The 25,233-nt window shown below is 48.8% G+C and overlaps 1 protein-coding gene across 1 annotated transcript in view; it reads left to right on the forward strand.

Annotated features, from left to right (window-relative positions):
- The first annotated feature begins 5,243 nt into the window (after positions 1–5,243).
- LOC119172413 (poly(rC)-binding protein mub) overlaps positions 5,244–25,233 on the forward strand; it is a 170,198-nt gene continuing 150,208 nt past the window's right edge. The window contains exon 1 of the mRNA XM_075893754.1: positions 5,244–5,339. The gene's annotated coding sequence lies outside the window, so the exon portion shown is untranslated. The remainder of the gene's footprint in view (positions 5,340–25,233) is intronic.

Below are 25,233 nucleotides of genomic sequence, written 5' to 3' on the forward strand. Positions count from 1 at the left end.
CATTAAAGCGCGCACCCAACCACGCAGGTACGCACGCACATAGAGGTGCGCAATGAAGCTGAACGATTCGATTTGAATCGTCGTTCTCTGAAAAAGTGAGCAGAAGAAGAAAAAAAAAATGTTGCTAAGAATGATCGAAAAAACATTGACCTATGGGTGCAAAAAAGAACCAATTACGCCAAGTTGGGGTTTGTTTCTTCTCTTTAATCCGAAGTCATTTATTAAATCCTTTTTTATAAACAATTCAATGAAAAGTTTCTAGATAACTGAGTTCTTAGGAAGCTATAGAGTTAAGAAAAGGACACGCTCTGCAAGGAAGTTTCTTTCTTTTTTGCATCTTTTTATTGATCCGTGTTTAGCTTGCACTGCGACTAGCGATCGTTGCGATCTGTTTCGACCTTTCTAATTATTTTCTATCGAACCTTCCTCTGCGCAGCGCTGGAATCCATTCTATGGAACGAAGGTGCGCAGCATGGGAGAGTTGACTTGCTTACCGTTGCTTTCTTCTTTCCTTATTGCTTCTTTTGACAACACTGTATACGTAGCACATGTTTCATTGCGAATGTCGCTTTCCCTTTTTCCCTCTGCTATACCATTGTGGTCCGGCCATAAAAGGACTGCAGCCGAGAGAAGCGTTTGCTCCGAGGGAAAAAAAAAAAAAACAACCGAGAACACACTGCTCACACTTACAAACGCTGGGCACACGATGTACATAAAGAAATGGACATGCGTTGCTAGAATAGGAAAGGAATAAAGAAAGAAACGTGCGTACTGGGTCATCGAATCGCCGAGATAATCACGAAACCGTTCGGAAATTCGACGCACGCAGATATGAGAAGCATAATCGGAAAATTCCTTTTTGTCTGCGGCTAAACGAAATATGTATCCTCGCCGCCCCGTTCGCCTTGCGTGCCACAACGGCAACAGTTTGCCTGTCGTCGTTCGGGGAAAGGACGGGCGGGGGAAGGTGTTTGTTTTATTTTTTTCACTTTAGCTCTTCTGTAGCCCATATGTCGCTTCTTTTTTTTTTTTTTACTCACTCCCATACAATTCCTCCTCGCCTTATGTATCCCTACTTTCAGCCCTTCCTGAGCGTTCTTTCTTTCTTTCTTTCTTTCTTTCTTTCTTTCTTTTTTTCTTTCTTTTTTTCTTTCTTTCTTTCTTTCTTTCTTTCTTTCTTTCTTTCTTTCTTTCTTTCTTTCTTTGTCCCCGCCGCTCCTTGTGCCTTTGTCGTTCAGACATGTTGGCGTAGTTCGAGGCACTCGCTAAGGAATTCTAAAACAGTTCCAGCGGAAAAGATGAAATGAAAGAGGAAAGGCAGAATTGTATCAGCTCTTTTCGCCGCCTGCTTTTAATCACGACCGCCGTCCCTGCCTTCCCTTGTGTTTGCTTATGGAAAAATGAAAAAGACAATAAAAGTGGAGGAGAGTGGGTACGCGGTCGTCGCTGTCGTGAACCTTCGCCCCTCCTTCGACCTCTCCTCTCTGTGTGGCATTGCGACGACGTTCTCGTCGTTTCGCGTTCGGCGGGCGCAGCGATGCCCACTTTCTTCCCGGCTGATTTTCAGCTCCCGCGCATTTTGATTACCGTGTCGTGCAGTCACCGTCATAAGGAAGCGGCGCGCGCGGATGTATTATATATGCAAAATCGTATCGGCGCGGCTCGTGTGCTTGCAGCTCTCGGGTTCCCGTGTGTGGTAAATAACGAGACGAGGAATACGTCAGTCGCCGTAGAAAGAGTTGGATGTATGTTCCTACACGCACAAAGCCAATTGCTGTGTATTATAGTTATCTACATGCGCGTGTTCGGTTTACCTGAGTGGTGCCTTTGTTTCTACGGTGTGAGTGAGTAGAGTCGCCCCCCACCCCCGCGATTCTTCCTTTAGGTGACCCGAAAAAAAAAATGTCATTGAGCAATGCTCCCTGCGTATGTCATCGTTTTGTCGCGAAATAATTGTCTCAGTATGAATGGACCAGTTTCCTCTTGACCCAGCATCAATGACGCAGTATGGTTACGGGTCTTCGTCACTTGAAACGATAGAACTTGCAGTATCTGACATCAGTCTTCTCATTCTGAATAACGAGAAGTAAATGAGTATTGGACGTAAAATTAAAAGTGTATCAAATACCGCGTGACCGCGTCTGACGCAAATAACGGACACAATTCCCGTCCCCTGAATTCATTTTTTTTCCAATGATGTGTGTTAGCTCGTGCACTGAGTATTGTATGTCATCCGTTTCTGCGTCGGGGTCGGAAGCGCGTGCAGCTGTAAGGAGGACGAAAGGGGGGACTTGTATTGCGATAGCAATAATATAAGCACGCCAACCGCGTTATTGCCGTCGCCGTGAGGTTCCGCATAAAGTTCAGGCGTCGTATAACACTGTTGCGCACGCCGTATATTCTATGTGCGAGTGAAAGCGTGTACAGAGTAGCAAGAATATAGCGGTGAGGGAATGCGTTGGCCGTTGTTCTTCGCGCGAAAAACCGAACAAGGGGGGGTCGTGTGTGGCTGCGAAAGCAACTGCGTACTTCGAACCATAGCCGGACTAGACTGCACCCGCTCGCTCTTCTTTAAAGCGATCGCGCAGGTGCAGTCTAGCCCGGCCGTGTTCGAACGGCCAGGTGCGGTGGCACGCACTTATGTTTGACGAGCATCAGCAGAAGGCTCATACCTTTGTACGTTCTATGTTCTCGCTGCTCAGTTTGCTTTGAAGCGATGTAGACAGCAGAAAGGTCAGTTAGCTCGCTGCACTGCACGTGCTTCCTCGGCGAGTTACGTCATGGCGGATTGAAGGAGTTATCTTCATTTCGTATAACGTTCCTCTTTCATTGCCATTGCAGTCATTGCTCATCTCTTGTGGGGCAATCGTGACTTTTTTATTTGCGCCATCGTAAAGACGTTGTGTGGGGGGGGGGGGGGGGGGGTCCGGAACCCAGTAGCCGCTAATTCGTCTCGTGTATCTATGGGCGGACCTTGTATCGTTGAGTCAGATGTGCTTTATTAACTGGGATTTTACGTGCCAAAGCGAGTGCTTAATAAGAGGCACGCCCTAAGGGAGGACTCTGGAAATTTCGGCTTTGTTTGCTCCCTAACGTGCACTGACATCACGGGGTACAGCAGCGTTCTCCTCGACCGAAAGGCGACCGCCGCGGCCGCAATCGAACCCGCGACCTTTGGATTGTCAGCCGAGCACTGGGGGCCACTGCAGGAGCGAGGCCTACCAGATGTGTTTTAACGAGGCTGACTTGAGGTCTCCAGAGCACATCAATACCGTCTGCCTAGCACTGGGCTTCGTAGGAGACGCTTCCTTTGGCGCTGAAAAAAAAAGAGGTAAAAAGAAGAGGAAGGCAGGGAGGTTAACCAGAAGGTATGCTATCCTGAACTGTGGGATTGGGAAGTCGGGAGTGTTGAAACAGAGAACGAGGAAAGTTTTATTACGTTTGTATGTGCGTGGCTGCAATTTGTTGCAGTTGGCTCTGCAAATAAATTAAACTAGCTAATCGCCTTTATACTACTTCTTGCGTTGAAAATACCCATCTCGCACGCTTTATTCCACAACCTCCATGGAATCGTCTCTGGTGCGACAACGATGCTGGGAAGAACGGCGTTGTATTCAGCTAATGACTCATTACTCGCGCCACAGATTACTTTCCCGCATCCCATAGGCGGCGGCGTGTGCGGGTTGATGGGGACAACGGTCGCCGCGGCGCCTGCTTAGGACAGCAGGAGGCGCGGGAGGCCGGGCAATCCGGAATTCCTGAAGCGGTGATTGCGGACCCGAAAAGCGGGTCAGGGATATAAAGGGGGCGGGACGGGCTCGAGCGCGAATGGATGGCACGCAGTTCTGGTGGGGGGGGAGGGGGGCGATTCAGTAGAGCGACAGATCTACCGAGAATACCGGCGGCGGCGGAGTTGTTTCAACGGCGTCGAGGAACCGCGGAATCGGCTTGATGCCACCGCAGGCACGCCGATGGCCGCACTTCCGCGGCCGATGGCGAATTCCCCTTCCGCTCCCGTTCGCCTCCCGGGGAGCGCGGGCATCCTTAATGCCCGCTGCCGTCCCTCGAAACCATTACGAGCCGGCGAGGTCTATTAAGGGCCGGGTGGCTCACCGAGTTTCTCAATATTTTGGGCCGCCGCTGCGCGCCAGAGACGCTAACGTCTTATACGGCGCCTTTACCCGTGCACCGTGCTGCGCGCATTAATCGTTGCCGCTGCATCGGCAGGCGACGTCGCGATTCGTATCTGCACCGAGCCTGTGTTTTCTCGGTTACCTTCCGCTTGCCCTCTCTTTCTCGCTCCGTCTTCATGTCTTATGTGGAGTACGGTTTAGGAATCGCCTTTTTTTTCCTTCTTTTTATTCGTGGGCTCCTTGTGACTCGCCAGCCAACTGTTTAGCTTTGTGGTACGAAGGAAAAAGAAACATAAGGAAAGGCAGTTATCATCCTCCGAGACAGTCGCACGTTAGACAGGAGCCGATTTTGAACACTTGAATAATTGTAATCGATTGGTGCATCCCGTAACCAGTTCATTTACTATTACCCCCTACAGATGTACAATAACAATAATTAAATCTGGCGCATTGTGCCCAAAGCAACAGTATGGTTTTATGGGGAACTCCGTAGGGGGGGGGGGGGTGAAAAATTTGCGCCATCTGGTGCTCTTTTATACGTGCACTATCGCACGGTTCACAGGCCTCTATACAGCTACATTACACCAAGTCTAGTCGCAGGAAACGAAAACGCGTGGATTACGTGACCCGAAATTTTAATAATAATAATAATAATAATAATAATAATAATAATAATAATAATAATAATAATAATAATACCTGAGGTTTTATCTCCCAAAAGCATGATACGATTATGAGAAACTCCATGCATAGTGGAGGGTTCCGGAAATCTTGATTATCTGGTGCTCCTTAACGTGTCCTCACATCGCACGGTATACGCGGGGCTCTATCGTTTTGGCTGCATCGAAATCAACAGCGGAGGACCTTAGCCATTGATCCACTGAGGTGGAGCTAAACGTTTCACTTCTCGAGTACTGAGCGATCGCTTGGATGTTGCTGACCGCGCCGGGGGTCTCTGATCGAGCGTGGTAATATAATAACGCGTGCCCCTCGTGCTACATTTCGTGAGGATGTCTGCCATGACGTGGTGTCCGTCGTCTTGAAGAGCGATGTCGATAACGCGAGCTGCCTCGACTGACCTGCCCTGTGTTTTTGGTCATGCAGGTGCGAGCCCCCAAGAGCCAGACTCGCAGCGCCGCCGTTCCCCAGGACGCTGTGGGCTTCGCGAGCAAGCCCACTCGACCCTTCCAGGGCAGTATTCTCCGAGTAAGTGCCGGCCGTCTACGTCATTTCGTTATTATGCGTAGTCACCGCGGTGATATAGAGTTTTAGTTTAGCGCGCGCAACGGCCTAGTGCTCGCATCGCCCGAGAGGGAATCCGGCTGCGCATGCGCTGTACGTAAGAGAGATGCGTACGTTTCCGAACGCGAGGAATGCGTACACTAGATCTCGGCTCTTACGTTGCAACGCACGCCACAGCCGCTGGGTACCTTAACAGTGGCTCTCGCGAGATCTTCCCCTGGTGAGAGCACGACAACCAAAATGACCGTGGCCAACAGCAGGACAAGCAGCAGTGTGGTCATGGCTGCGAGTAAATCCCGCGTGCATTTTACGATTTCCCTCGATTTGGAGCTCCTTGCTTACGTGAGGACCTCAAATCCGTCCGCGAACCTGTGCAAGGGACAGTTATCGCTGTGAAAACACAGGACCTGACGGGGATGTCTTTCAACGCACGGAATGTCCCCAGTCAGATGAAGTCAGGGTAACGGAGCTGCTCGTGAAATCTTGGCTTGTCTCATGTCTCGACTCGTGTCAACTCGCCCCGCCGCGGTCTAGTGGCTAAGGTACTCGGCTGCTGACCCGCAGGTTGCGGGATCAATCTCCGACTGCGGCGGCTGCATTTCCGATGGAGGCGGAAATGTTGTAGGCCCCTGTGCTTAGATTTGGGTGCACGGTAAAGAACCCTAGGTGGTCTAAATTTCCGGAGCCCTCCACTACGGCGCCTCTCATAATCATATCGTGGTTTCGGGACGTTAAACCCCACATATCAATCAAATCAACTCTGCTATGGTTGGCCTAGTCACTATGTGGTGCCGAGTAGCACTTCAAGATGAACTTTATGACGCTTAGGCGCAGTCCATGTCCGTTGTCGCGTATGCTAAACTAATACTGTAGGAAGCAGCCTCCGCTGTAACGTGCGTAGCCAGCGCCTCCTAGAATTCTAGGTGGCTTTGGCGTAGCGCGCTAGCCGTTGCGCACGTACCGCCTTGCACGCGGTAAACTAAAGCCCTCTAATATTCCGTATTGCGCCGAAGAAATTGCATTCCTTTAGCGACGAAAATTCTCAGTTTCAGTTAGTTTTCCTCGCTTACTTTGAAAAAAAAAAGTAATATTTTCCTGCGCAAACGTAAAAATATGTTGCGGAAGGGTGTTTTGAAGGGCCAGTTTTACATGATACTGAGGGGAATTGGCGCAAAAAGCGGGTCGGAAAAAGAATGATCACACAACACAAGTTCTGATGAACACCTGTTCGTCAGCGATTGTGAACAACTGGGACCAACAGTTCGTCGGTGCTAGTGTCGTGTCCCGTTTTTTGAGAGTGCTGTTCCCTCTCAGTAAAAAATATGCGCGCACACACGCTTGTGACGTGTTTACGTCTGTTACGATTGTGACTTGCGGCTGCAAAGCACTAGAACATGGCCTTCGGAGCCCGCGTGCCGTATATATATTCTACATATGCCAATGTGGTTCAGTGGCTTCGGCGTTACGCGACTGATCCGTGGTAGTGAGGGTTAACTAACTGGCTCCGGGGGCGACGCGCAATTGTAGGATGCAGTGCGAGAAACCCTCTACAAGAATTTCCCAACCGGCTTCCACTGCTAGGCTGTAGATATCGTATATAGTGCTAATCTGTCGTTACACTAATTTATCAGAAACGAACCAAGGTCTGTGCATTTTGCGTGCTCCGTGCATCAGAACCGATTCTAGAAGCCGAAATCGAATCGCGACGCTAGACTTCGGTCGTAATTGGGTAGTTTCATTTCTTTTGAAATTTACGGCATTATCGGGAGGATTTTTTGGGTTCTTTTTCCTTTAGTCTAAAATGACGGCTGGAGATTCTTCGGATGATGGAATATATTCCTCGCGAAAAACATCGCCGCATCTTGACCGAACGAATTCCATATACGCGGCGTTCACACAAGTCCAAGAAAGCCGGGTGGAGTCGGCTCAAGAGGCCAGAGTTGATGAGTGCTATGGCTTATCCAGACGCGTTCAGTCCACCTTTCGTGTGCGAGTGAAGTTTACTCGGCAAACACGATTTACAATGCACTTAAACGCACGGGGCTTGATATTCGACTCGCCCCGCTTACATCTGGTCTATGCAGGCGGAGGTATCAGAGAGCTTAGCGCAGGAGCTGCAAATAGGCTTGCGTAAGCAAGTCTTTGGGTCCTTTAGTATTCTGCTTGGGTGTTGCTCTGGTAGTGGACTGAAGAAAGCGGGATGAGCGCGAAAGAACGCCGAAGCTTCAGTATCCACCGGCTGAGGGTCACCGCGGAGCTAAGTTCTCAAGAGAGTGCAAGTGCTTAAGTGCATGTGCGAGCCGCTTGGGGGCCTAAGCACTAAAATAATCTAAAGCATACCCAGCCCGTCGTGCTTTGAGAAGTAACCGTTGGGTGTTGCGCTTAGGTTTCATTGCATTTTTCTACGCATATATTTCACTTCCGCAGCCGATTTCACTAACGCAGCATTCTGCATCGATTCGCGTTGAGAATAACCTTATTGTTGGAGGGTTGTCAGGCTATAACTACTTCCGTATACGTATTACAGTGCTTCTCATTTGGTTCTTGATTTTTAATTGGATTTGTGCGCCATCCCTCGCTGCGCTTTTTTTTTTTTTGTGACGTCGCGAGCCAAATCGAACAAGACATCCACTATAGTGAGTACTATCTCTACGATTACGTATGCTTCTGGATTACAGCCGTCAACTCACAACGTGCTCTTCTTGTTTCGCGAAGTTGACCTATCCGTCGATGGAACAAGACCATGGATAAGACACCGACACAATTTATTGAATATAGCATGCAAAACAAAAAAAAAACTTGTGTCGTCTTTTAAATCGAAGTATCCCTCTAGGCGAAGTCCGTTATAGCTCCCACCCTCCCCCATCGTCATCGCGTTGTACCGCGACAGTATATTTTTCAGTGAGGTCTCTCGGTGGTGCCACTTCCGATCGCGCCGCGCAAAGGTCACATCGTAAACCAAGTGCAACCGCCGCGTGGAAGGACGATTCGCCCTTTGACGCTGACACACCAATCAATCAAGGGGTGTCCGAGACGAAACTCAATCTCTTTGCGCTATAGAGGGGCAAGTGAAGTGCTCAGAAGGAGGGGACGACCGCCGTCGCTCGATCGAGCGAATTTTCGAATTTTGAGCGCGTCGTGTAAATGTGTATACATTCTATTTGATGCCTTTGGGAGGTCACATTGCAACGTCACTACACCGCTTGCGTGTGCTGTTGCGTCGAGATTTGATGGATAGATGTATGAAAGCACTTTATTTGGTGTAATGGTGCGCTATATATATATATATATAGTGCCCGAAGCGGACCGCTCATGTTGGAACCAAAACATTCGGCCTTTCGGCCCCTTCGCGCACCCGTTTGACTGCCCATAACTCCCCGGAGCAACTTCAGAGCACATGGCTTTGATCTGTAGCGTCATTAGATAGTTGTAGTTTAGCGTTAGCGTGATAGCGTAGGTGAAGGAAATGGCGCTACCGTGCAGCAAACGTTCGTTGCAGGCAGCGTCTTATAGTTTAGCGAAATAGCGCTTACGTGGTTCACGTGCCCCCAAGCGGAATGGTGGCGCCACCTATTAGATGGTTAATAAGTTAAACAGTGAAAATGAAAAGAAAGCGAGAATGTTTGCCTATGCCACCGCGCGAAGAATTGTTAGAAGTTTATTTTTGTGATAATAAAAGTAAATAAATATGAACCACGTACAAAACGCGAAAACATCTGCGTTGCCGAATCGTTTACATCGATCTTGTAGTTAGGCCTAGGCGCGCTCGAAATGGGAAGCTATCTCAAAAACTACGCCAACTTATCCGTAATACTCAGTCATCGAAGCTAACTGAAGGCAAGCGAAGCCACTTGGAACAGTCGTTTGCTGCGAACAAGGTGAATCTTTCAACAACTACGCCCAAATCACTTCGAAGCGGGCGTCCGAGAGCGCCGCCATGTTTACGTACACTACGTGCACCTACCCTACTACCTTAAGTCTGAAAAATTCCGTGCGTACGGTAAGCAGTACGCGTAACGTACGCATGTGCGCATGCGCACTTCGATTCTGGTATCACGGTACGCCCGGTATCACTGTGAGCCCGGTATACTATAACTCTCTATTGCGTTTAGCGCATGTTGCAGGTGTAGAGAACTACGGATAAATGTTGTTATTTAACAGTGGGTTTGGATAGGTTCTTGTTTGTAAAAGTCCTAACGTATATTGGCCTCAGCTCCATATAGGTTACTATACGGCGTGGGGGGGGGGGGGGGGCGGCCCTGCCTTGTTGGTAGAAGTGCTTGGTTAGTTCTTTGTAAGAGAGTGGGGGATTGCCGCAGTCTGAAAGCTCAGCATCTTCCTATCTTCTGACCATTTGCTTCTGACTAAACGTATGGCGAGTCCACGTGCAGCATTCCGGACAGTCTCGAAGACAAGACTGAGTGTGGGTAGAGCGAGTTGCTTTTTCACAGAGTTTGGCCGAATCGTAGCTCTTACTCTTGCTCTGTTTCACCCAAATCATCCACCTGGCCAAGGCTGTTCAACGTTTTCGATGACGTTAGCGGAGTGCAGTGTGGACCGCTGAAAAAGTTCTAGTTGAAACAGACTTGAAATAGTACTGAAGAACATTGCCTAACGAAAGTATATAATCGGGTGAATTGAGCAGATTTTTATTTCATCTCACCGTTGCTATGGCAATCGAACCATTGGCATTACATTCAATAGCGCAACACCATAATTGCTAGCCAAGTTTTTTGACCACTTTTACGTATACGTGACGCTTCGCACACCCTTATGCGTGCGTTTTTTTTTTTGTTCATTTTCCCGCTGTGTCGTTTTGCGGCGGCGCACCGGTTCTCTGCCGAGATCGCCCTTGATTGGTGGAGTTATCCACAGGTGCGTCTGCGTTTGTGCGCGTAGCGCGCAGTTCTCGCACCGCGTTCTGGTTAATATAAGGGAGAGAGAGGGAGAGAGAACGCGCATCCACCTTATGCGGCGTACACTATGCTACGTGCGTAGAATATCACTTGGCCCAGCAGCGGTGGCAGATGGCCTGATTCCGACGAGACCCCCGAGACGTCTGACGTGCGGGCGCTTCCCGAATACGATCCATCCCGTCGGTCGTTGTTTTCTCTACGCCATCCCGTCCTATATATACGTCCCTCGAAAGTTGTGCATGCAGCATTCAAGAGCGCGCGGTGCTCTCTGGAATTGCTCCGCGGCGCCGTAGATGTGGTGCTCTAGCTTCTTCGAGGAACTACACGGAAGGGAGCATCTGGAGGAGAGAGCTGTCCTTCTTCCCTTCCTCTCGCATCTTGGAACGTGTAGGGAAGCGTTTGGAGGCCGCGCGAGCCTATCTAGTGGGAGCCGGAGCTTGCTCGCTTCTTCCACGGAGAAGTAAGAACCGCAGTTTGGAGGAAGTCCCGCTTTGCGTGCTCTCCGAACGAGCGATGCGGCGTGCATTATGCATGGGCGAGACCGTTCTTTTGACCGCGTAGTACCTCGTGCGTCCGTTGGTGGAGAGGACGATGCGTTGCCTGACTCTCTCTCTCTTTTACTGAAAGTGGACGGTGGATCGTGGCAGCGCTGAAATTGCAGTGCCGCTCTGACCATTTGGTTTGTCTTTTCTTGTTCTTGCTTTTCTTTCGATTCCCTTGCCCTCTTCCGCGTAATAGACGTAAGTAATGAGACTCTGCCAACAGGCGCTCGCCAGAAACGTGTGTTTCTCCGCAGGTGGTTGCTGCAGGTTTCAGCGAGCTGCACCGGCTTAATCTAAACATTGATTCGGTCGCTCTGTTGCGCGCTCCAATTAGAGGTCATCATTAACTATATCCTCGTAGTTTTGTGCGTTTTTCACCTTGTGAGTTCTTTCCATTGGATGTGGTGCTTTGTAGCCGTGCTGCATTTTCTTGATACGAACGTTCACGTTCTCGCTTTCCTCCTAGAAAAACAAAAGAAAAACGACGACATATTACTGGCGCTTTAAACTAGAGGGAGAAGCTGTGAGGCTCATACCCACTAACCTCGAAGCCCGTGCTTTGACGCACTGCAGAATCTGGAGGCTCCAGTGAGTGCCAGTGGATTGGCTTAACTGGACGTCACGTGTGTTGGTAAAGGGGCACATAAAAGAAAGAGAAAAAGAAACGATTTTTTGTATCAGTAAATTGCTGTGAATTCACTATTACCCCCCCCCCCCCCCGCTACCCCCTACAAAAAAAATAAAAGCAGTCACAGTTTGCCGCATGAGCGAACCAGTGAATCCGGTTGCAAGAAAGTGGAATGTCACACAACGAATGACAATCAACTCGACGCTCGCATTGCGTTACTGAAGCACAAATAAGGGTGGTCAAAAAAAAAACGCGCAGCTATATACAGGTTGAAGGCGCGTATTAACAACTACATAGCTCTAAATCGGCGAAAATGCGGTACATAGTCTTCTGAGGAAGCCAGGATTTAACATGTCGTGTTTCAGGAAATTTAGTTTAGCCTATGTGCTTATTGCCATAATGACAAAGCATCGATGTTAAAAAAACAATAAAGTACTGAAATCAGTGAGGCCACCTTCGGAGCTATCAACGGGACATTTAAAAGTGAAACACTTTTGACGTTGATTTTACCATGGTGGTGAAATTAATTACACTAGAGGTTTGAGTTTACGAAGTATAATTGATCGGTCTAAGCTAGTTCATTGCTTTACTTTATTGTCCATTTAAGGTTTAAGTCGAACACTTAGCTACAGCGGATGTTAACGTCTTCTATCTTCAGACTGACCCGCCGTGGTTGCGGGATCGAATCCCGGCAGCATTTTCGATAGAGGCGAAAATGTTCGAGGTCTGTGTAGTTAGATTTAGGTGCACGTTAATGAACCCCAGGTGATCTTCCAAAGCCCCCCCCCTCCCCCCTTACGACAGGCTCTCCCATACTCATATTGTAATTTTCGCAGGTTGAACCCCGACTCTTATTATTTATTATCTTTTGGCAGACGGTACATATCTATTTTCATCTTTTGGTATGTGAATAACCCCGAGAAACACTCAAGTGCACTGAATTTTCCGCTTTCCGAGTGTGCGAGCATTAAGATGCGCATAAACCAGGGCATCACATTTCGCATTTCTGGCCATGAACATTCATGCGCGCGTTTCTATCGAAGGGCTTCGTTCCTTAAAGTCGAGTACTCGCGGTAATAGAGAGTTTTAGCAAGCTACGGAAACACGTTACGGAAAGGCTGCAATGCGAAACCGGTTGACGAGTGCGCATGCGCGATCATTGTACGCCCATACGGAAAGGAACCGTGTCGTATATCCGTAACGTGTTTCCGTACCTTGCTAAAACTCTCTAATTTCTCGTGCCCCACGCTCATCTATATTATTTCGTTGTCTGATTGTTTAGCTAGGCGTCATTCGCAACTTGTTGTGGGGGAGGGGACGCTGACTCGCATCGCGTCAAGTTTCGTTTTCGTTAGGACGGGCGTCACTTGCGCAAACACGTGCTATTTGCGAAACAACAAATATGCAAACAACAACGCGTGTGCTTTTGCGAAGAGAGTTGTCGGTACACTATGAGCAGTGCGTGCATAATTGACGGTGAGTTTCGAGAACAAGGCTTGACGATGTTCTCATTTTTTACCTCTTTCCCTTTTGCTTTTTATCTCGTTTACGAAACGACGCTTCGGACGTGTGCTCAAGCGCCTCCGGTAGCTGGCTCTATGTGCGAGCAATGTGAGCGTGCTATTCTTTGGAAAGAGAGTGTGCTATTTAGAAAAACAGGGGGCCGATTTTTTTTTTTTGAAATTTTTTCTTTCCTCCAGCCTTCTCTGCTAGAGCGCTAATTCGGCGCGCTCTCATGCTGCACTTTTTTTTCATGCGTGTTCGCCTGTTTGCGCTGCGCTTCGCCGCCAGGAACGAACGGAGTTTGCCCGCACTAACTACTCAACTGGTGCGCGTAGTGTCGCATTTCAAACGACCTCCGGGGAACCTCGGCGACGGCACGGACTCTGTGTATTGTCTCTCTCTCACTTTCTCTTTCTCTCTTTCTGTGTGTGCCTGTGTTGTTCGCGCTTGCTTCACAGCGTGTCGCGAGAGAGGAGGAACGCTCGCGAGGACGCTTCCCTGCAGCACTCGCGGTACACAGGCGAAAGCGGCTGCGCGGGAGCTCAAAATTAGATTTAGTTCAGCGGGACTTGATTCCCAAGCCGCGCGTTTTTCGAGGGAAAGGCCGCAAAAACAGTTCTTTTTTTTTTTTAACCCAAGAATACCTGCCTCGCAGCGCATTAATCCGGAACGAAGCAGCGCCAGTTGCCGCCAGGGAGAGGAGGTTTTTCTGGCATAATGGCGCGTGCGCGGCTGAGCCGTAGCAAAAGTAATCCTCGCGGACCGCGCCGCGTACAACAGGTCGCCGTGTTTCTTCGCGTCTCGCGGGCGTCGCTCATGCCGCGCGAAGAGCGCTGCAGGTCGCGCGGGGATGAGTTCGTAATTTTTGAGCGTGCGTTATTCTTTTCGCGGTTCCGGTGAAAGCCGGAGCAGCGAACGAGTTGGCATCGTACTACGTGGCACCCACTCGTCGTCCATTACGAGTGCGCTTGAAGCGCTCGCGCCTCTTCCCGCTTGGCGTCGGCCGCGTCGTTTGTTTCGGCGGAGTTCGTTCCGTCCTGGCCTCCCTAATGCGTGCCTGCCTGCCTGCTTGATGAACGTGGAATGCGCTACGCGAACGCGTATACGACCGGTGGCCCCTATTCGCGCTATAGTGTGCCTCTTGCGTTGCGTTCCTATATGCTGATGGCACCATAATGGCACGCGCGTTCGTCAAAGAAGGAAACGAAGTAGCAGTCTTCTTGCGTGATTAAGCGAAACGTGTAAGTCCTCGCTCGAGCTTCTGTGATGCGAACGGTGGTGCGAACTCGGCGTGGCACTGCTACTGTGTAACGTTGTTACAGCTCAGTATACACGAGACGCGCGTGGAGAGACGGAGGTTGCAACTTTGCTTCCGCGGACGTCGGTTGTAGGGAGACGTTGTTACAACGGTGAGCTTATCGTGCGCTTCTGTGACGGGAAGGGCCGAGTTCAGTGCTGGAGCCCTTGCCGAGCCGCCGTCACTTTTAACGTTGAGGCGACTTAAGGACGCCCCTCGTTATCCTGTTTGTTCAGGAGGGAACAGAACTTTTCTCAAGATTAGCTCTCCTAGTCACTTTAGTTGTCGTACTTAGTGCGAATCAGCGCCGCTTTGTTCTCTATGTTACACAACTCGAAGTGCGCCTTGTGCGTGAGAACTCCGTTTAACTTTGTAAGACCCGTTCATTAGTTGAAGAGGAAGTTTTTGCACCCATTGGATCTCGTGCAAATAACGTGGGCACAGCGAAATCACCCACAAATAAATTCCCCTTTGTATGTGTGTGCCCTTATGTGGCGCTCATTTCCCACATTACCTTTATGTATCGCCACTTTCGCGTTGCGCTGTTCCGGCATCCTCAGCGTGTTCTCACTTGTGGGCAGCATGTAGCGCTCATTTCTCGTTTAATATTTTTTTATTACAGCGAAAGCTTATATGCGGTCACAACTCGGGTCTCGAGCAGTGCCGTATAGTTGTCCGCCGCCGCCGGTATCTGTAAGACATTGTGCGAAATTACTAATGACACGGTGGGGCTTGAACCCGCATCCGATGGGTGGCAGCCCAGTATTCTACCACTGAGCTAAGCCGGTGCTTGAGACCTGCTGGCAAACTTGCCCTAAACAGGCTTGAAATCAGGCAAGCAATCGCGCTATTACGACTTAAAAAGCGTTTTAAAACAGCAAAAGAACAAGCAGTCGTCGCACAGCGCGAATAGCGTCACGAGTGGGTCGTTTAATGCGCCAACCCATTACAAAAGCTTGTTTTTTGTTCAGCTCTAAACGGTGGCGCATACTCTCTTCAGGCATAATTCCCCATCCTCGTCAGCCACTCCATGAACAGTTGGCACGAAATTCCTCGTAATAGTTTAGCGGATACGACGCTTTTCAGAAGAATGACGAAAAATAGCATAGAGAATGCCGGCCTACTGCACACACATTTTTATGATTAATGCGGTAGTGGGCATCAAGCAAGTGTGCTTGCAGAATTTACCCAATGAGTTTTTAGAAAATGCTCCAACAGGCCGCTCTTCTAGCCTTCGCTGTGACAGGGCTGCGCCTTCTGCGCTGGCCTGGCGTTTTTTTTTTTTCTTTCCTTTTCAACGCTTCTATACGAACTAGGCCAGGTGCGCGTTATGTGCCCTCCTCAATATTCACTATGACAGCTTGTTCCACGTTACAAAAGTATGCAAAATTGCCATAAGCTATGAACCATATGAAAATAGAACTATGAGTACCTTTAGTGGCTTAAGTTACGCCTATGGCAGTTATAGTTCATTATTCTCGAGGGGTAACCTTATATATATATATATATATATATATATATATATATATATATATATATATATATATATATATATATATATATATATATATATATATATATATATATATATATATATATATATATATACCAGTCGTTTTTCTTTTTCCTCGTACCGTCCTACAACAATTTTGCAATCGCCTGAGCAGAGATTTCCGACGTTTGGTATCTGCCCAATTGTCTCTAAGCGGTGCCAGTGGGTGTACAGATTGTCTTTCATAAGTTAGGCATCGTGCGTGAGTAAACAAATGAAAAATACGACGCTCAATACAGCGCGTGTGCGAAGTCTCGAGGTATATGCTCCCGCGGAAACACCGTTGCTTACATATTGTGTCAGACCTGCTCAGGTCACGTTTTTCGGGCGCACTCACATAAGACTAGCGCCGTTGGCCGTATGTCTTGTTGTTTCTTCCAAGGGTCAGACGCTAAGAAGAGGCAAGATTCTCCCATAAGCAATAAGATTCCCCGAATTCAGCTGCGCGTGCGTTTAGTTGCGAAGCGCCTGCGGGGCTGGTAAACGAAGCGAGTGAAATTCATTCGTTCATCCGAGCGTACGCTGTTGAAGCGCCGTTAGAAAAGATGGCGAAAGATGCCCCGTTGGAATTTCATTTTGTTCCGGCTACAGGATCGCTGATAATCGTTGAGCCAACGGTGCGTGTTTTGTCATCCATCGCTTGCCCTCGCGGAATGCGTGTTTGCGTTTCCCTTATAGGAACGTGGTGGCGTGTTTTTCGAGTGTGGTAGGTTGCTACGTGTGCTCTCGTGGTTTCTCGAATTCACAAGGCAAATGCGGGCTATGGGCCGAAAATTAAAAAAAAAAGATTTTGCTTACTATGCAGAAAGTTATGCTGTATGCATGCTGTATATATGTAGTTATGCTGTAAGTAGCGCTTTTGGAACTCGCATCCATGAAGCGTGAACGAAAATTGTTATCTGAATAAAAACAAAATCAAAAGAAAATGGCATGGTGCCGTTTTTAAGCTTTGGCATCCTCGGAAAGCGGGTTAGGGGGAGACAGAAGGTTAGGTGGGCAGATGAGATTAAGAAGTTTGCGGGTATAAATTGGCAGCAGCAAGCACAGCACCGGGTTAACTGACGGAACATGGGAGAGGCCTTTCTCCTGCAGTGGACGTAGTCAGGCTGATGATGATAGTGATAAAAATGATGATGATGATCATCGGTTGTAGGAAAAGGGCTGCTACTTGTATCGGGCGTCTCATACAGAGAGCGTCTACACACGGTGGTGGCCATAAGAAGACTGGTTTATTGATACAAACGGAACACTAGCGTACAACGTTGCCAGGCGTTACTCTAGGTGGCGCACAATGTTGTCCTGTTGACTTCCCGTTGCAGTACTTGCCGCTATTTATTGCTGGGAAATAGTAAGCAGGGAACTTTCGACCTTAAACTGTAGACTTTTGTTTTATTCTGGTATTCTTTTTTATAGTTCCACGGTGTATGTCTCTACGGGAATACTCAGCCGTGGCTTCTGAGCCAGGCAGCTATTTAAGGCTCTCAAGGAAAGGATGAAGGGGTAAGGCACGTGCACCCTATCAACGCGAGCGCTTCCACCATCCTACCCATAGTAGCACGCCCCCACATTGCGTATGCACCTCATGTAACTCTAGCGATAATTAGGTGACTTGCTTGCTCTTTGGAAAACATTGCTACAAAATAAAGGAAAGCCTTACAGTGGGTCAGTTTCTTAAATAGGTGTGCTGTGTCGGGTTGCCCGATCTTTTTTCTTATTTCTTTCGTTTTTCTCACACGCTAGTTGAAACCACCCTGCGAAAGCTTATTTAAGTATCTCGGGTATGCTTTCGTATCGACTCTTGTTCCGTTCGGACAAGTCTTTTGAAGAGAGAGTAAATCTACAGCCTCGTCACAAGCTATGCCGACTTGCTTCTTGAAGCAATACGCCCGCATAATGCATAACGGCATACCCAAGTGGATTGTCATTTTTTTTTTTGCACTTTGACATAATTTAAGAAGTCGTTCTGTCACCACATGTCTTCACCCAAGAGACAAAGAACTCAGTGTGTATAATTGCTTTCTCTTTATTCCACTTAAACGTTTTACATTTTATTTATGTCTTTCCGTCGTTCAGTCCCTTTCTCCAGCCAGAGTGGCAAGTTAGTGGTTTACACACGTCGGATATATTCTCTGTCTTTCAATAAAGAGTTCTCTCTCTCTTTCTGTTTGCACGTGATTCCCAACTCTTACCCTTTGTTCGTCACATGTGCTAGCGATTCGCTCTACCCGAATACACTTTGACACGTGCCAGCTTTGTGATAAGTGCTCATGTGGGGACTGCACTTGAAGACTCTAAATATAGGACCGGCCAAATCTACGCTTCAACTTGAGCTACAACTTGCATGTCGGAATGCGAGGTCTATGCAGCGTGTACTCTTGCTGCTATGCGGCGTCTGCTCTTGATTGCTCAATGTTTAATGACTACATAGCGGGATTTAGTCAAGGCAGACATACAAGTTAGCAAGTTTCGAGAACCTTTTTTATAGTAACGGCACACATATGAAAATGTTGTCGATGTCATAACGTCGTTTATGGCGCATGAATCTCAAGTGTAGGCGGGTAATTTGAACAGAGAGAAACGTTCCACCAACGCAGTCCGTTGAAATGAAGCGCTTTGCTTTTCACGCCGTAAAATTGCTAAGAATTTACCAAACTAATTTTGCGCTGGTTTATCGATGCTGTCATGACGACGACAGTGATACGTAGGCTAGCACATCCAACGGCGCTAGCCTTTTACAGTGTAGCTCTCTTAGTGGGCGTCAACGTAAAACAACGGATTTCAGCGTTATGCGTGCCCAATGCGAAGCACTGGCGCTTCGTCTCCTTTCCAGTCTCGCATCCGGCGCGTCAGCGCGTCACACTGTGGGCGCGAAAAACAAAGCGTCGGTGGGCGTCGGCACCCGAGCGCGTGGCCGTCCGTTAAATTCGTCTCGGCTAGGGTGAAGCCACTGCCGCGATGGGGCTTACACAACGTCGATGCTGTTTCCCTCCCTCACTCTCAGGGATGTCAGGCGCGACTTTCCTTGCTCGCTGCCAGCACGCCGGTCCTCCTGGTGCCTGGCTACCGCTGCAGCGTCTCGGTTGTCGCTTGTCGAGCGGTCCGTCAGCGCTCGCCGCGTCATCCCTGGGGACGCGCGTGGCATCTAGCGTCCCAAGCCGTTCCCCTGGGAACCTCGTTCCCCTTTTCGACGTCACTTTGCACCGCGCGTCTCGCTAGAAATGCACCTGCACCGCGCACGTCACTTCTATCGGTATTAAGCGGTGTCCACTGCGGAAGATGAAGCAACGGTCGCGATAGTAGTACACCGCTAATTGAAGCAGCAATAACGTGTTGCCACTGCTGATGCCTGGGAGAGCCGCCTCTGTCCTCTTTGCTTTCTTGACTGACGAGGTTTACTTTCTGACGTAAGTGAGTGTGTGAGTGAGACAGAGAGAGAAAGTGAGCGAGCGAGCTAGAAATAGGGAATGATTTAGTGAGAATAAATGGCATACACAGGAGGCAGTTCAGTAAACTGTTGCGTGGAATCTCGATCTTCCGCATGTGAAATCTTATCTATAAATGAAAACTACCGTAAACCGTCTGGAGCTTCCCATGACCCGCCTGTGTGATACTGTTATTGTGAGTGATATGGAAGTCTGACACTGGAAGATAAAAACTCTTAAACTAATATATGGCGCTGAAATTTTCAGGACAAGTGCATACGAGTTATTCGTCCCTTTGTGAGCGTCAAGGATCATATGGGCCTACACCCGGCGGGATAGCCTGGTAAGCAAGGTGTCATGCTGCAGAGATCAATGACTCGGCAACTACGGTCGCCGAATTTGAGTGACGGTTATATCTGAGAGCACTAAATTTTCAGATTTACGTACACATTACAAAACCACAATTGTACAAAATTTTAGAGCTTCATAGCATTGTTGCTGCCTTAGAGTGCGTAACCCAGGTGTTTTTTTGCGCCAGCGTGATCGACGCGATTGTCCACCGCAACAAGACGTGGCCAATCGAGGCCCCCATCGGCGCGAGGTTTTGATGACACTCTGATCCAAGTAATGAAAGAAAGAAACGCTTCCAGATTGTGATTCGGTATCAAAACGTGTCCTGCTGTCTACTTCTTGCGTTTTATCGACATACGAGTCTTCGGCGGTTCCATTTCTGGCGGAGGCGAAAATGCTGTAGGCCCATTTGCGCAGATTTGAGGGCACCCTAAAGAAAGAACTCCCGGTGGTCAAAATTTCTGGAGCCCTCTACTACGGCGTCTCTCATGATCATATGGTGGTTTTTGGGGCGTTAAACCCGAAATATCAATCAATCGGCATACGATTAGAGAAATCCATGCCGGCCTGAGGTGTAGTGCCGCCACTAGTATTGTCAGTTCCTAGAACGGTTTCCTCTTAATCACATAAGTGAGCCTGTAAAGCGTGCTTTGCCTGTACGACACTTGTGATGCGCTAGAAAGCCGTCTTAGAGATATCATTGGGCGTGTGAAGGAGCAAGCTCGCGCGCGCGCGCGCGCGTGCGCGCACACACACACACACACACACACACACACACACACACACACACACACACACACGCGCGCGCGCGTGTGCGTGCGTGCGTGTGTGTGTGTGTGTGTGTGTGTGTGTTGTCATTCTTCTTACTCCCGTATTTCTTCGCTACAAAAAAAATTGTTCAGCAGCAGAAAATGTGAATATTCTTTCACCATTTTTAACGCACTGTCAAATTGCGGACTCTTTTTCTCCATTAAACCTTCACGACTATTCGTTTCGCCTGGCATGTCGAATCCATACGAAGTGCCGCGTGTTTGAGAATATCCGCCGGGTGGACTCTCGAGAGGAGAGTTATCCCGCAGTATATTTCTCCGCTCAAAAGTTGCTAGCGAGATTAGCGCGCGCGGCTCTCGTGTGCCTCGGAAGAGCTGGCTCGCCACTTCGAAGTGAAACCGTTGAACAGCCGCGAGCGTTTTCGATGAGCTTCGGGAAGTGCGCGCTCGTATTCAGCGGTGAATGATGATGGGCGAAGAGCCGGAACATTTCCACCCCGAGACGTCCACCAGTCGTCATTAATTACGGAAGCACGCGTTGTGCTCCCCATGCGGGCGAGAAATTCCTCGACTAACGTGCGAACCGTTGGCAAGCATTCTCGGATACCTTCGGTACCTTTCTAAAGAGAGCGCCGCAAAACTTTAGGAAATTACGAAGAAAAAATTGTATCGATACTTTCGCGCACTTGGAACCGCGCTTATCGATGGGAATTCTCGTACTGGCGTAGGTGCTTGCTGTTCGATAAGAAGTGAGAGTGAACGTTTTCTCACTGTCCGTTTTCCTCTTGAGTTGTTCTCTCTCTCTCTCTCTCTCTCTCTCTCCTCTTTGCTCAGTTTCCCGTCACTGAGTGAGGGAGAATCAGCTTCGTCTCCGGCCAAATTCGGAAGGGGTTATAGGTAAGGAACGCGGGGGATGTCTGAGATATGGACTTTTCGTTCGACTCCAAAGGTGGATTGACTAATGCTCGCTTTTAGCGGCGGCAGCGATGAACGACGGCAGAGCGCACTCGGAAATAGCCGCGCAGACAAATGATACCGGCCGGCCGATGCTGCCAAACACCGGCTCCATTGTAAACAAATGTACTGGGCGTCCAGGTCGAGAGAAGGGAAAGGAAAAGAAAAGAAAGGCAGCAGAGGATGCGGGGAGAGGAAGGACGCTGTGGGAGTGAGTGAGCCGCGGAGCAGATGCGCCCCCCATTCTCTGGCAACCGCCACATGCTCAGCCCTTTCTATTCTTTTTTTATTTGGAGGAGCAGAGCGATGAGAAAGCATTGCAGCACCCCTTCCTCATCTCCCCATTCGTTTTTCCTTCCGTCTCGTCTTGCTACTTTATTGTTCTGCGTTTGTTTTTTTGCGAGTTACTTTCTTTGTTCACGTTGCCTACTCTCTTGCGCTTACAGTGAGCCGGCCTGTCGAAGAACCATCGGCGTGGATGTACAGATTTAGTGCGCAAGTTGCGTGCAGTTGCTGCAGTGTGCTCGCAGCACATCTTTGGTAGTACACGGCTCTCCCGTGGTTCTATACACTTAGTTTCGGAATTCAAACCTCACGTGTGTCGTTTAGTATTCTTTCGCAGTAATACAGCGGTGGTTTGTCCAGTGGAATGTGCTTTCTTAATCCTTATCGCGAAACGATGAAGGAAGTGTTAAGTAAACTGCGATTTTACTTTTAATGTGTATGTCAATATAATTGCAGGGGAGTGCGTGGTTTAAACCTCAATGTATTCTGCGTCGTTCACGTGCGATGTTCCTCTAGATCAATGAGAAAAGTACGATAGCAGTAAAATGGACCGGTGGGCGTAGGACAAGAAAGCAAAAATGGTGCAATGTACGGAAAAGTTGTAACCTGTGTTGATCACCCGCGATTTCGAATATGGCTCTTCGAAACTTTTCTTGGAGGTACCTGCTTTCATGTCGGCGGTACTTTCCGCGTTAAGGGTTGGGTTAAAAGCAAAAAAACAAACAAACAAATGACGGTGTACTTAGGCTTGGGTGCCCGTTGAAGACGCCGTATTGTCAAAGTTAATCATCAGTTTTACGCTGTAGAAAGTCTTTGATATAATCAAATCGTTATACTTCCAGGTAAACGCATGCAACTTCTTGTTCAAGAGTAGGTTGATCGAGACGATCTACATTATCACATAGGCGCTTCGCTGAAAGCACAGCGTAGCGAATTGACCAGTCGAATGATTACGTTACCTTGTTAAAGGACTAATAATATCCGGGCTTTTACGTGCCAAAACCACGATATGATTACACAGACCAACCGGTGTTTCTTAAGGTGCACGGAAATCTCACATCGCTTCCATCGAAATACGATCGCCGCGGCCTGAAACCATGTATTCTTCCCTTTTTTTTTCTCTAAGATATACCTGCCGGAAGATGTGGCCAAGCCATCAAACGCATAAATGTACCTGTGCTTCGAGCTGGGTTTGATTTAACATGCTGACTACGCAATTAACAGTTAACAGTCGTTCGTTTAAAAAAGGAGGAGTGCTACACTACGCGACGACTACTTTTTGTTACCCGTATGTAACGTTTACATTATTATGACTTCTTATTCTTGTGCCGCTGTGGTCGTTACGAGCGGCTGGATCACGTCATGGCGGTAATGCTTTCACGCTGATTCGCAGAGAATCTCTTTGTAACCCACAGACGGTGCTGCGGGGAACTGTCGCAGCTGTAAATATATGGGATCTTCGTTGCGGACTTCGCTGCTCCATCCGCAACGACCACTTCTGCAGGCGCGGAGAGTTCGATCTTGCGTTCGAAAAGGCGAGAGCGTGCGCGCGCCTCTTCTGCTCTTCCTTCCCTTGTCTAGTTGTTTTTGTTTTTCGGGACTAGTACGTCAATAAATAATCCACCACCGAGCCGCGGATGAGAAACGTATGGGACTTGAACGCGCGCGCGACGTCGGGCGAAGAAAAGCGAACGACACAGAAAATGGCGGCTACTCGAGGTATGCAAGTACAGAGAGGCCGCAGAGCGGCCTGAGGGGATTACTACGGCGGGATTACCTTTCCTTCTTTGCCCATACGCGGCTTCTTTCCGAACCACGCGCTTTCTTTCTCTTGCCCTGTCGGGCCGCGCGCGCGGACGGTCTAAACGGGCGTGCATGAAAGATGCTTATCGTTCCCGAAACGATGTATTATACATGCGTGCTCGCGCGCTCCAGATTTTCGTGTCGCTCGCGTGGACGTGTACCGTCCGGGAGGAGGCCGAACCAGGACGGCGTTGTTTGGCTGCTTTTGGGGAGGGCTTCGCTGGCCTGCAGTGCGGGGAAAACGCACTGCGCAGCCAGCCACGGTGGTGGTAAGGGGACCGGGGGAGTGGGGGTGAGGCTTTGTTGCGGGAGATCTGACGCTCCGCCGTTATTGCTGCGTTCCGATGGAGACCGCCTCCCCGGTTATTCTATTCTTTGTGGGACGTGGACGATTTGTTTCGCCTTCCCATACGGGCACCCCTGTCTACTTTATCGAGTCGGTGGTGTTGCCGAATCTCCCTAAGTGCGTCCGAATGCGTGGCTTGGCGCTGCAGGAATTGGATGCGTGCAGCGTATGGCCCCCCTCCCAATCGCTGACTCGCCGTGTCTTTTATTTTCTTCCACTAGCGGCGATGGTGGGGCCTTCTACGGCAAGTACGCGCGAGTCGGAAAGGGAAGATTGAAGAATGGCTTTTAGCTCGAAATCCGAACACGCACGGCTCCTCGCGGCTTCAATCTCGCTTTTATCTTCTTTTTCGCTCTCGTTCCTCGTCTGTGCTTCTATAACGCTGAAGCCATCTTCCCAAACACTTCCAGCTTCGCGCGTTCGTTTCCTTTATGTCTTTACCTCGTAGGCGAAGCTAGCTTGCCTGCTGTAAACACTCTGTAGCGTGCGGTAGACGTGCCGCAACAGCACGGTCTGCCTTCGGGAGGCCCTTTGAGTACAGCTATGCCTTTGTTTCGTCTCTCTCTCTTTTTCACTAAGACGTTCAGTTCTTCCGTGAACTGCGTACGTCCTAAACTTTTTTCTTCTTGTGCGTCATACTACCACGTACGCTAAGCTTTCCGGGGATGCTTTTCGAGCCTCTAGAATGCACCTGAACACGGCGTCCGTGGTCGATACGCAAGCGAAAGGTGTAATCTTTCGGGAATTTATTGTGGAAGTGGAGAAGACTTTAATCTCTGTAGGAGCTCTATGTGCCGACGTGAGAGCGCGCTGCCACTTCTGTCTGCCTCGGGTGATTGAAGAGGCAACGTGTCTGAAGGGGAACGTACGTACCCATTTTGGATGCAAAGCATTAGAGAAGAGTGGTGCAGGGCCGCCTCGGTGTTTCTTGATCGTTATTTTCGCTTCTCTTGTTGTGGAGTCATGGAAATTGAAATTACCGTCCTTACGAGCTGTGTTGTCGGTCCCCCATCCTTTATAAAGAGATATAGTTGTTAAGTCGTTAAAAGCTTTCGACGAAGCAAGGACCTTGTTGCAATATTAAAAAAAATTGTAATCAGAAAATTCACTGGAGCTTATGTTTGGAGAAGCGTTCTTCCTTATGGCTGCGACTGCTTTTCCTGTAACAATTCATCCTGTCGTTTTTTATTACTTTATTCAGTAGCTTTTGTTTGCGAACGAGGCCAAGGTTTTGTCTATGGACTGTAATTGGTCAGGCGCGTATTCACTTTAAGCAAATTTGGGCGCGCTAGGTAGTCAGTTGATTTCACTAGTAATATTTGGAAGTTATTGTCGGCATATTTAATTTTCACTCATACGTTTACTCCAGGCACTGCATTACCCTAGGCATTATATTCGCTGCACGGGAGTAAACGGGTCCGGCGATGCTCAAGTGCTTTAGAATGGTTACTACGGTCACAGCAGCTGGATGTGGTTTTTCATTCAGTGG

This window comes from Rhipicephalus microplus, chromosome 4, assembly GCF_043290135.1.
Source record: "Rhipicephalus microplus isolate Deutch F79 chromosome 4, USDA_Rmic, whole genome shotgun sequence".
Classification (NCBI taxonomy): Eukaryota; Metazoa; Arthropoda; class Arachnida; order Ixodida; family Ixodidae; genus Rhipicephalus; species Rhipicephalus microplus.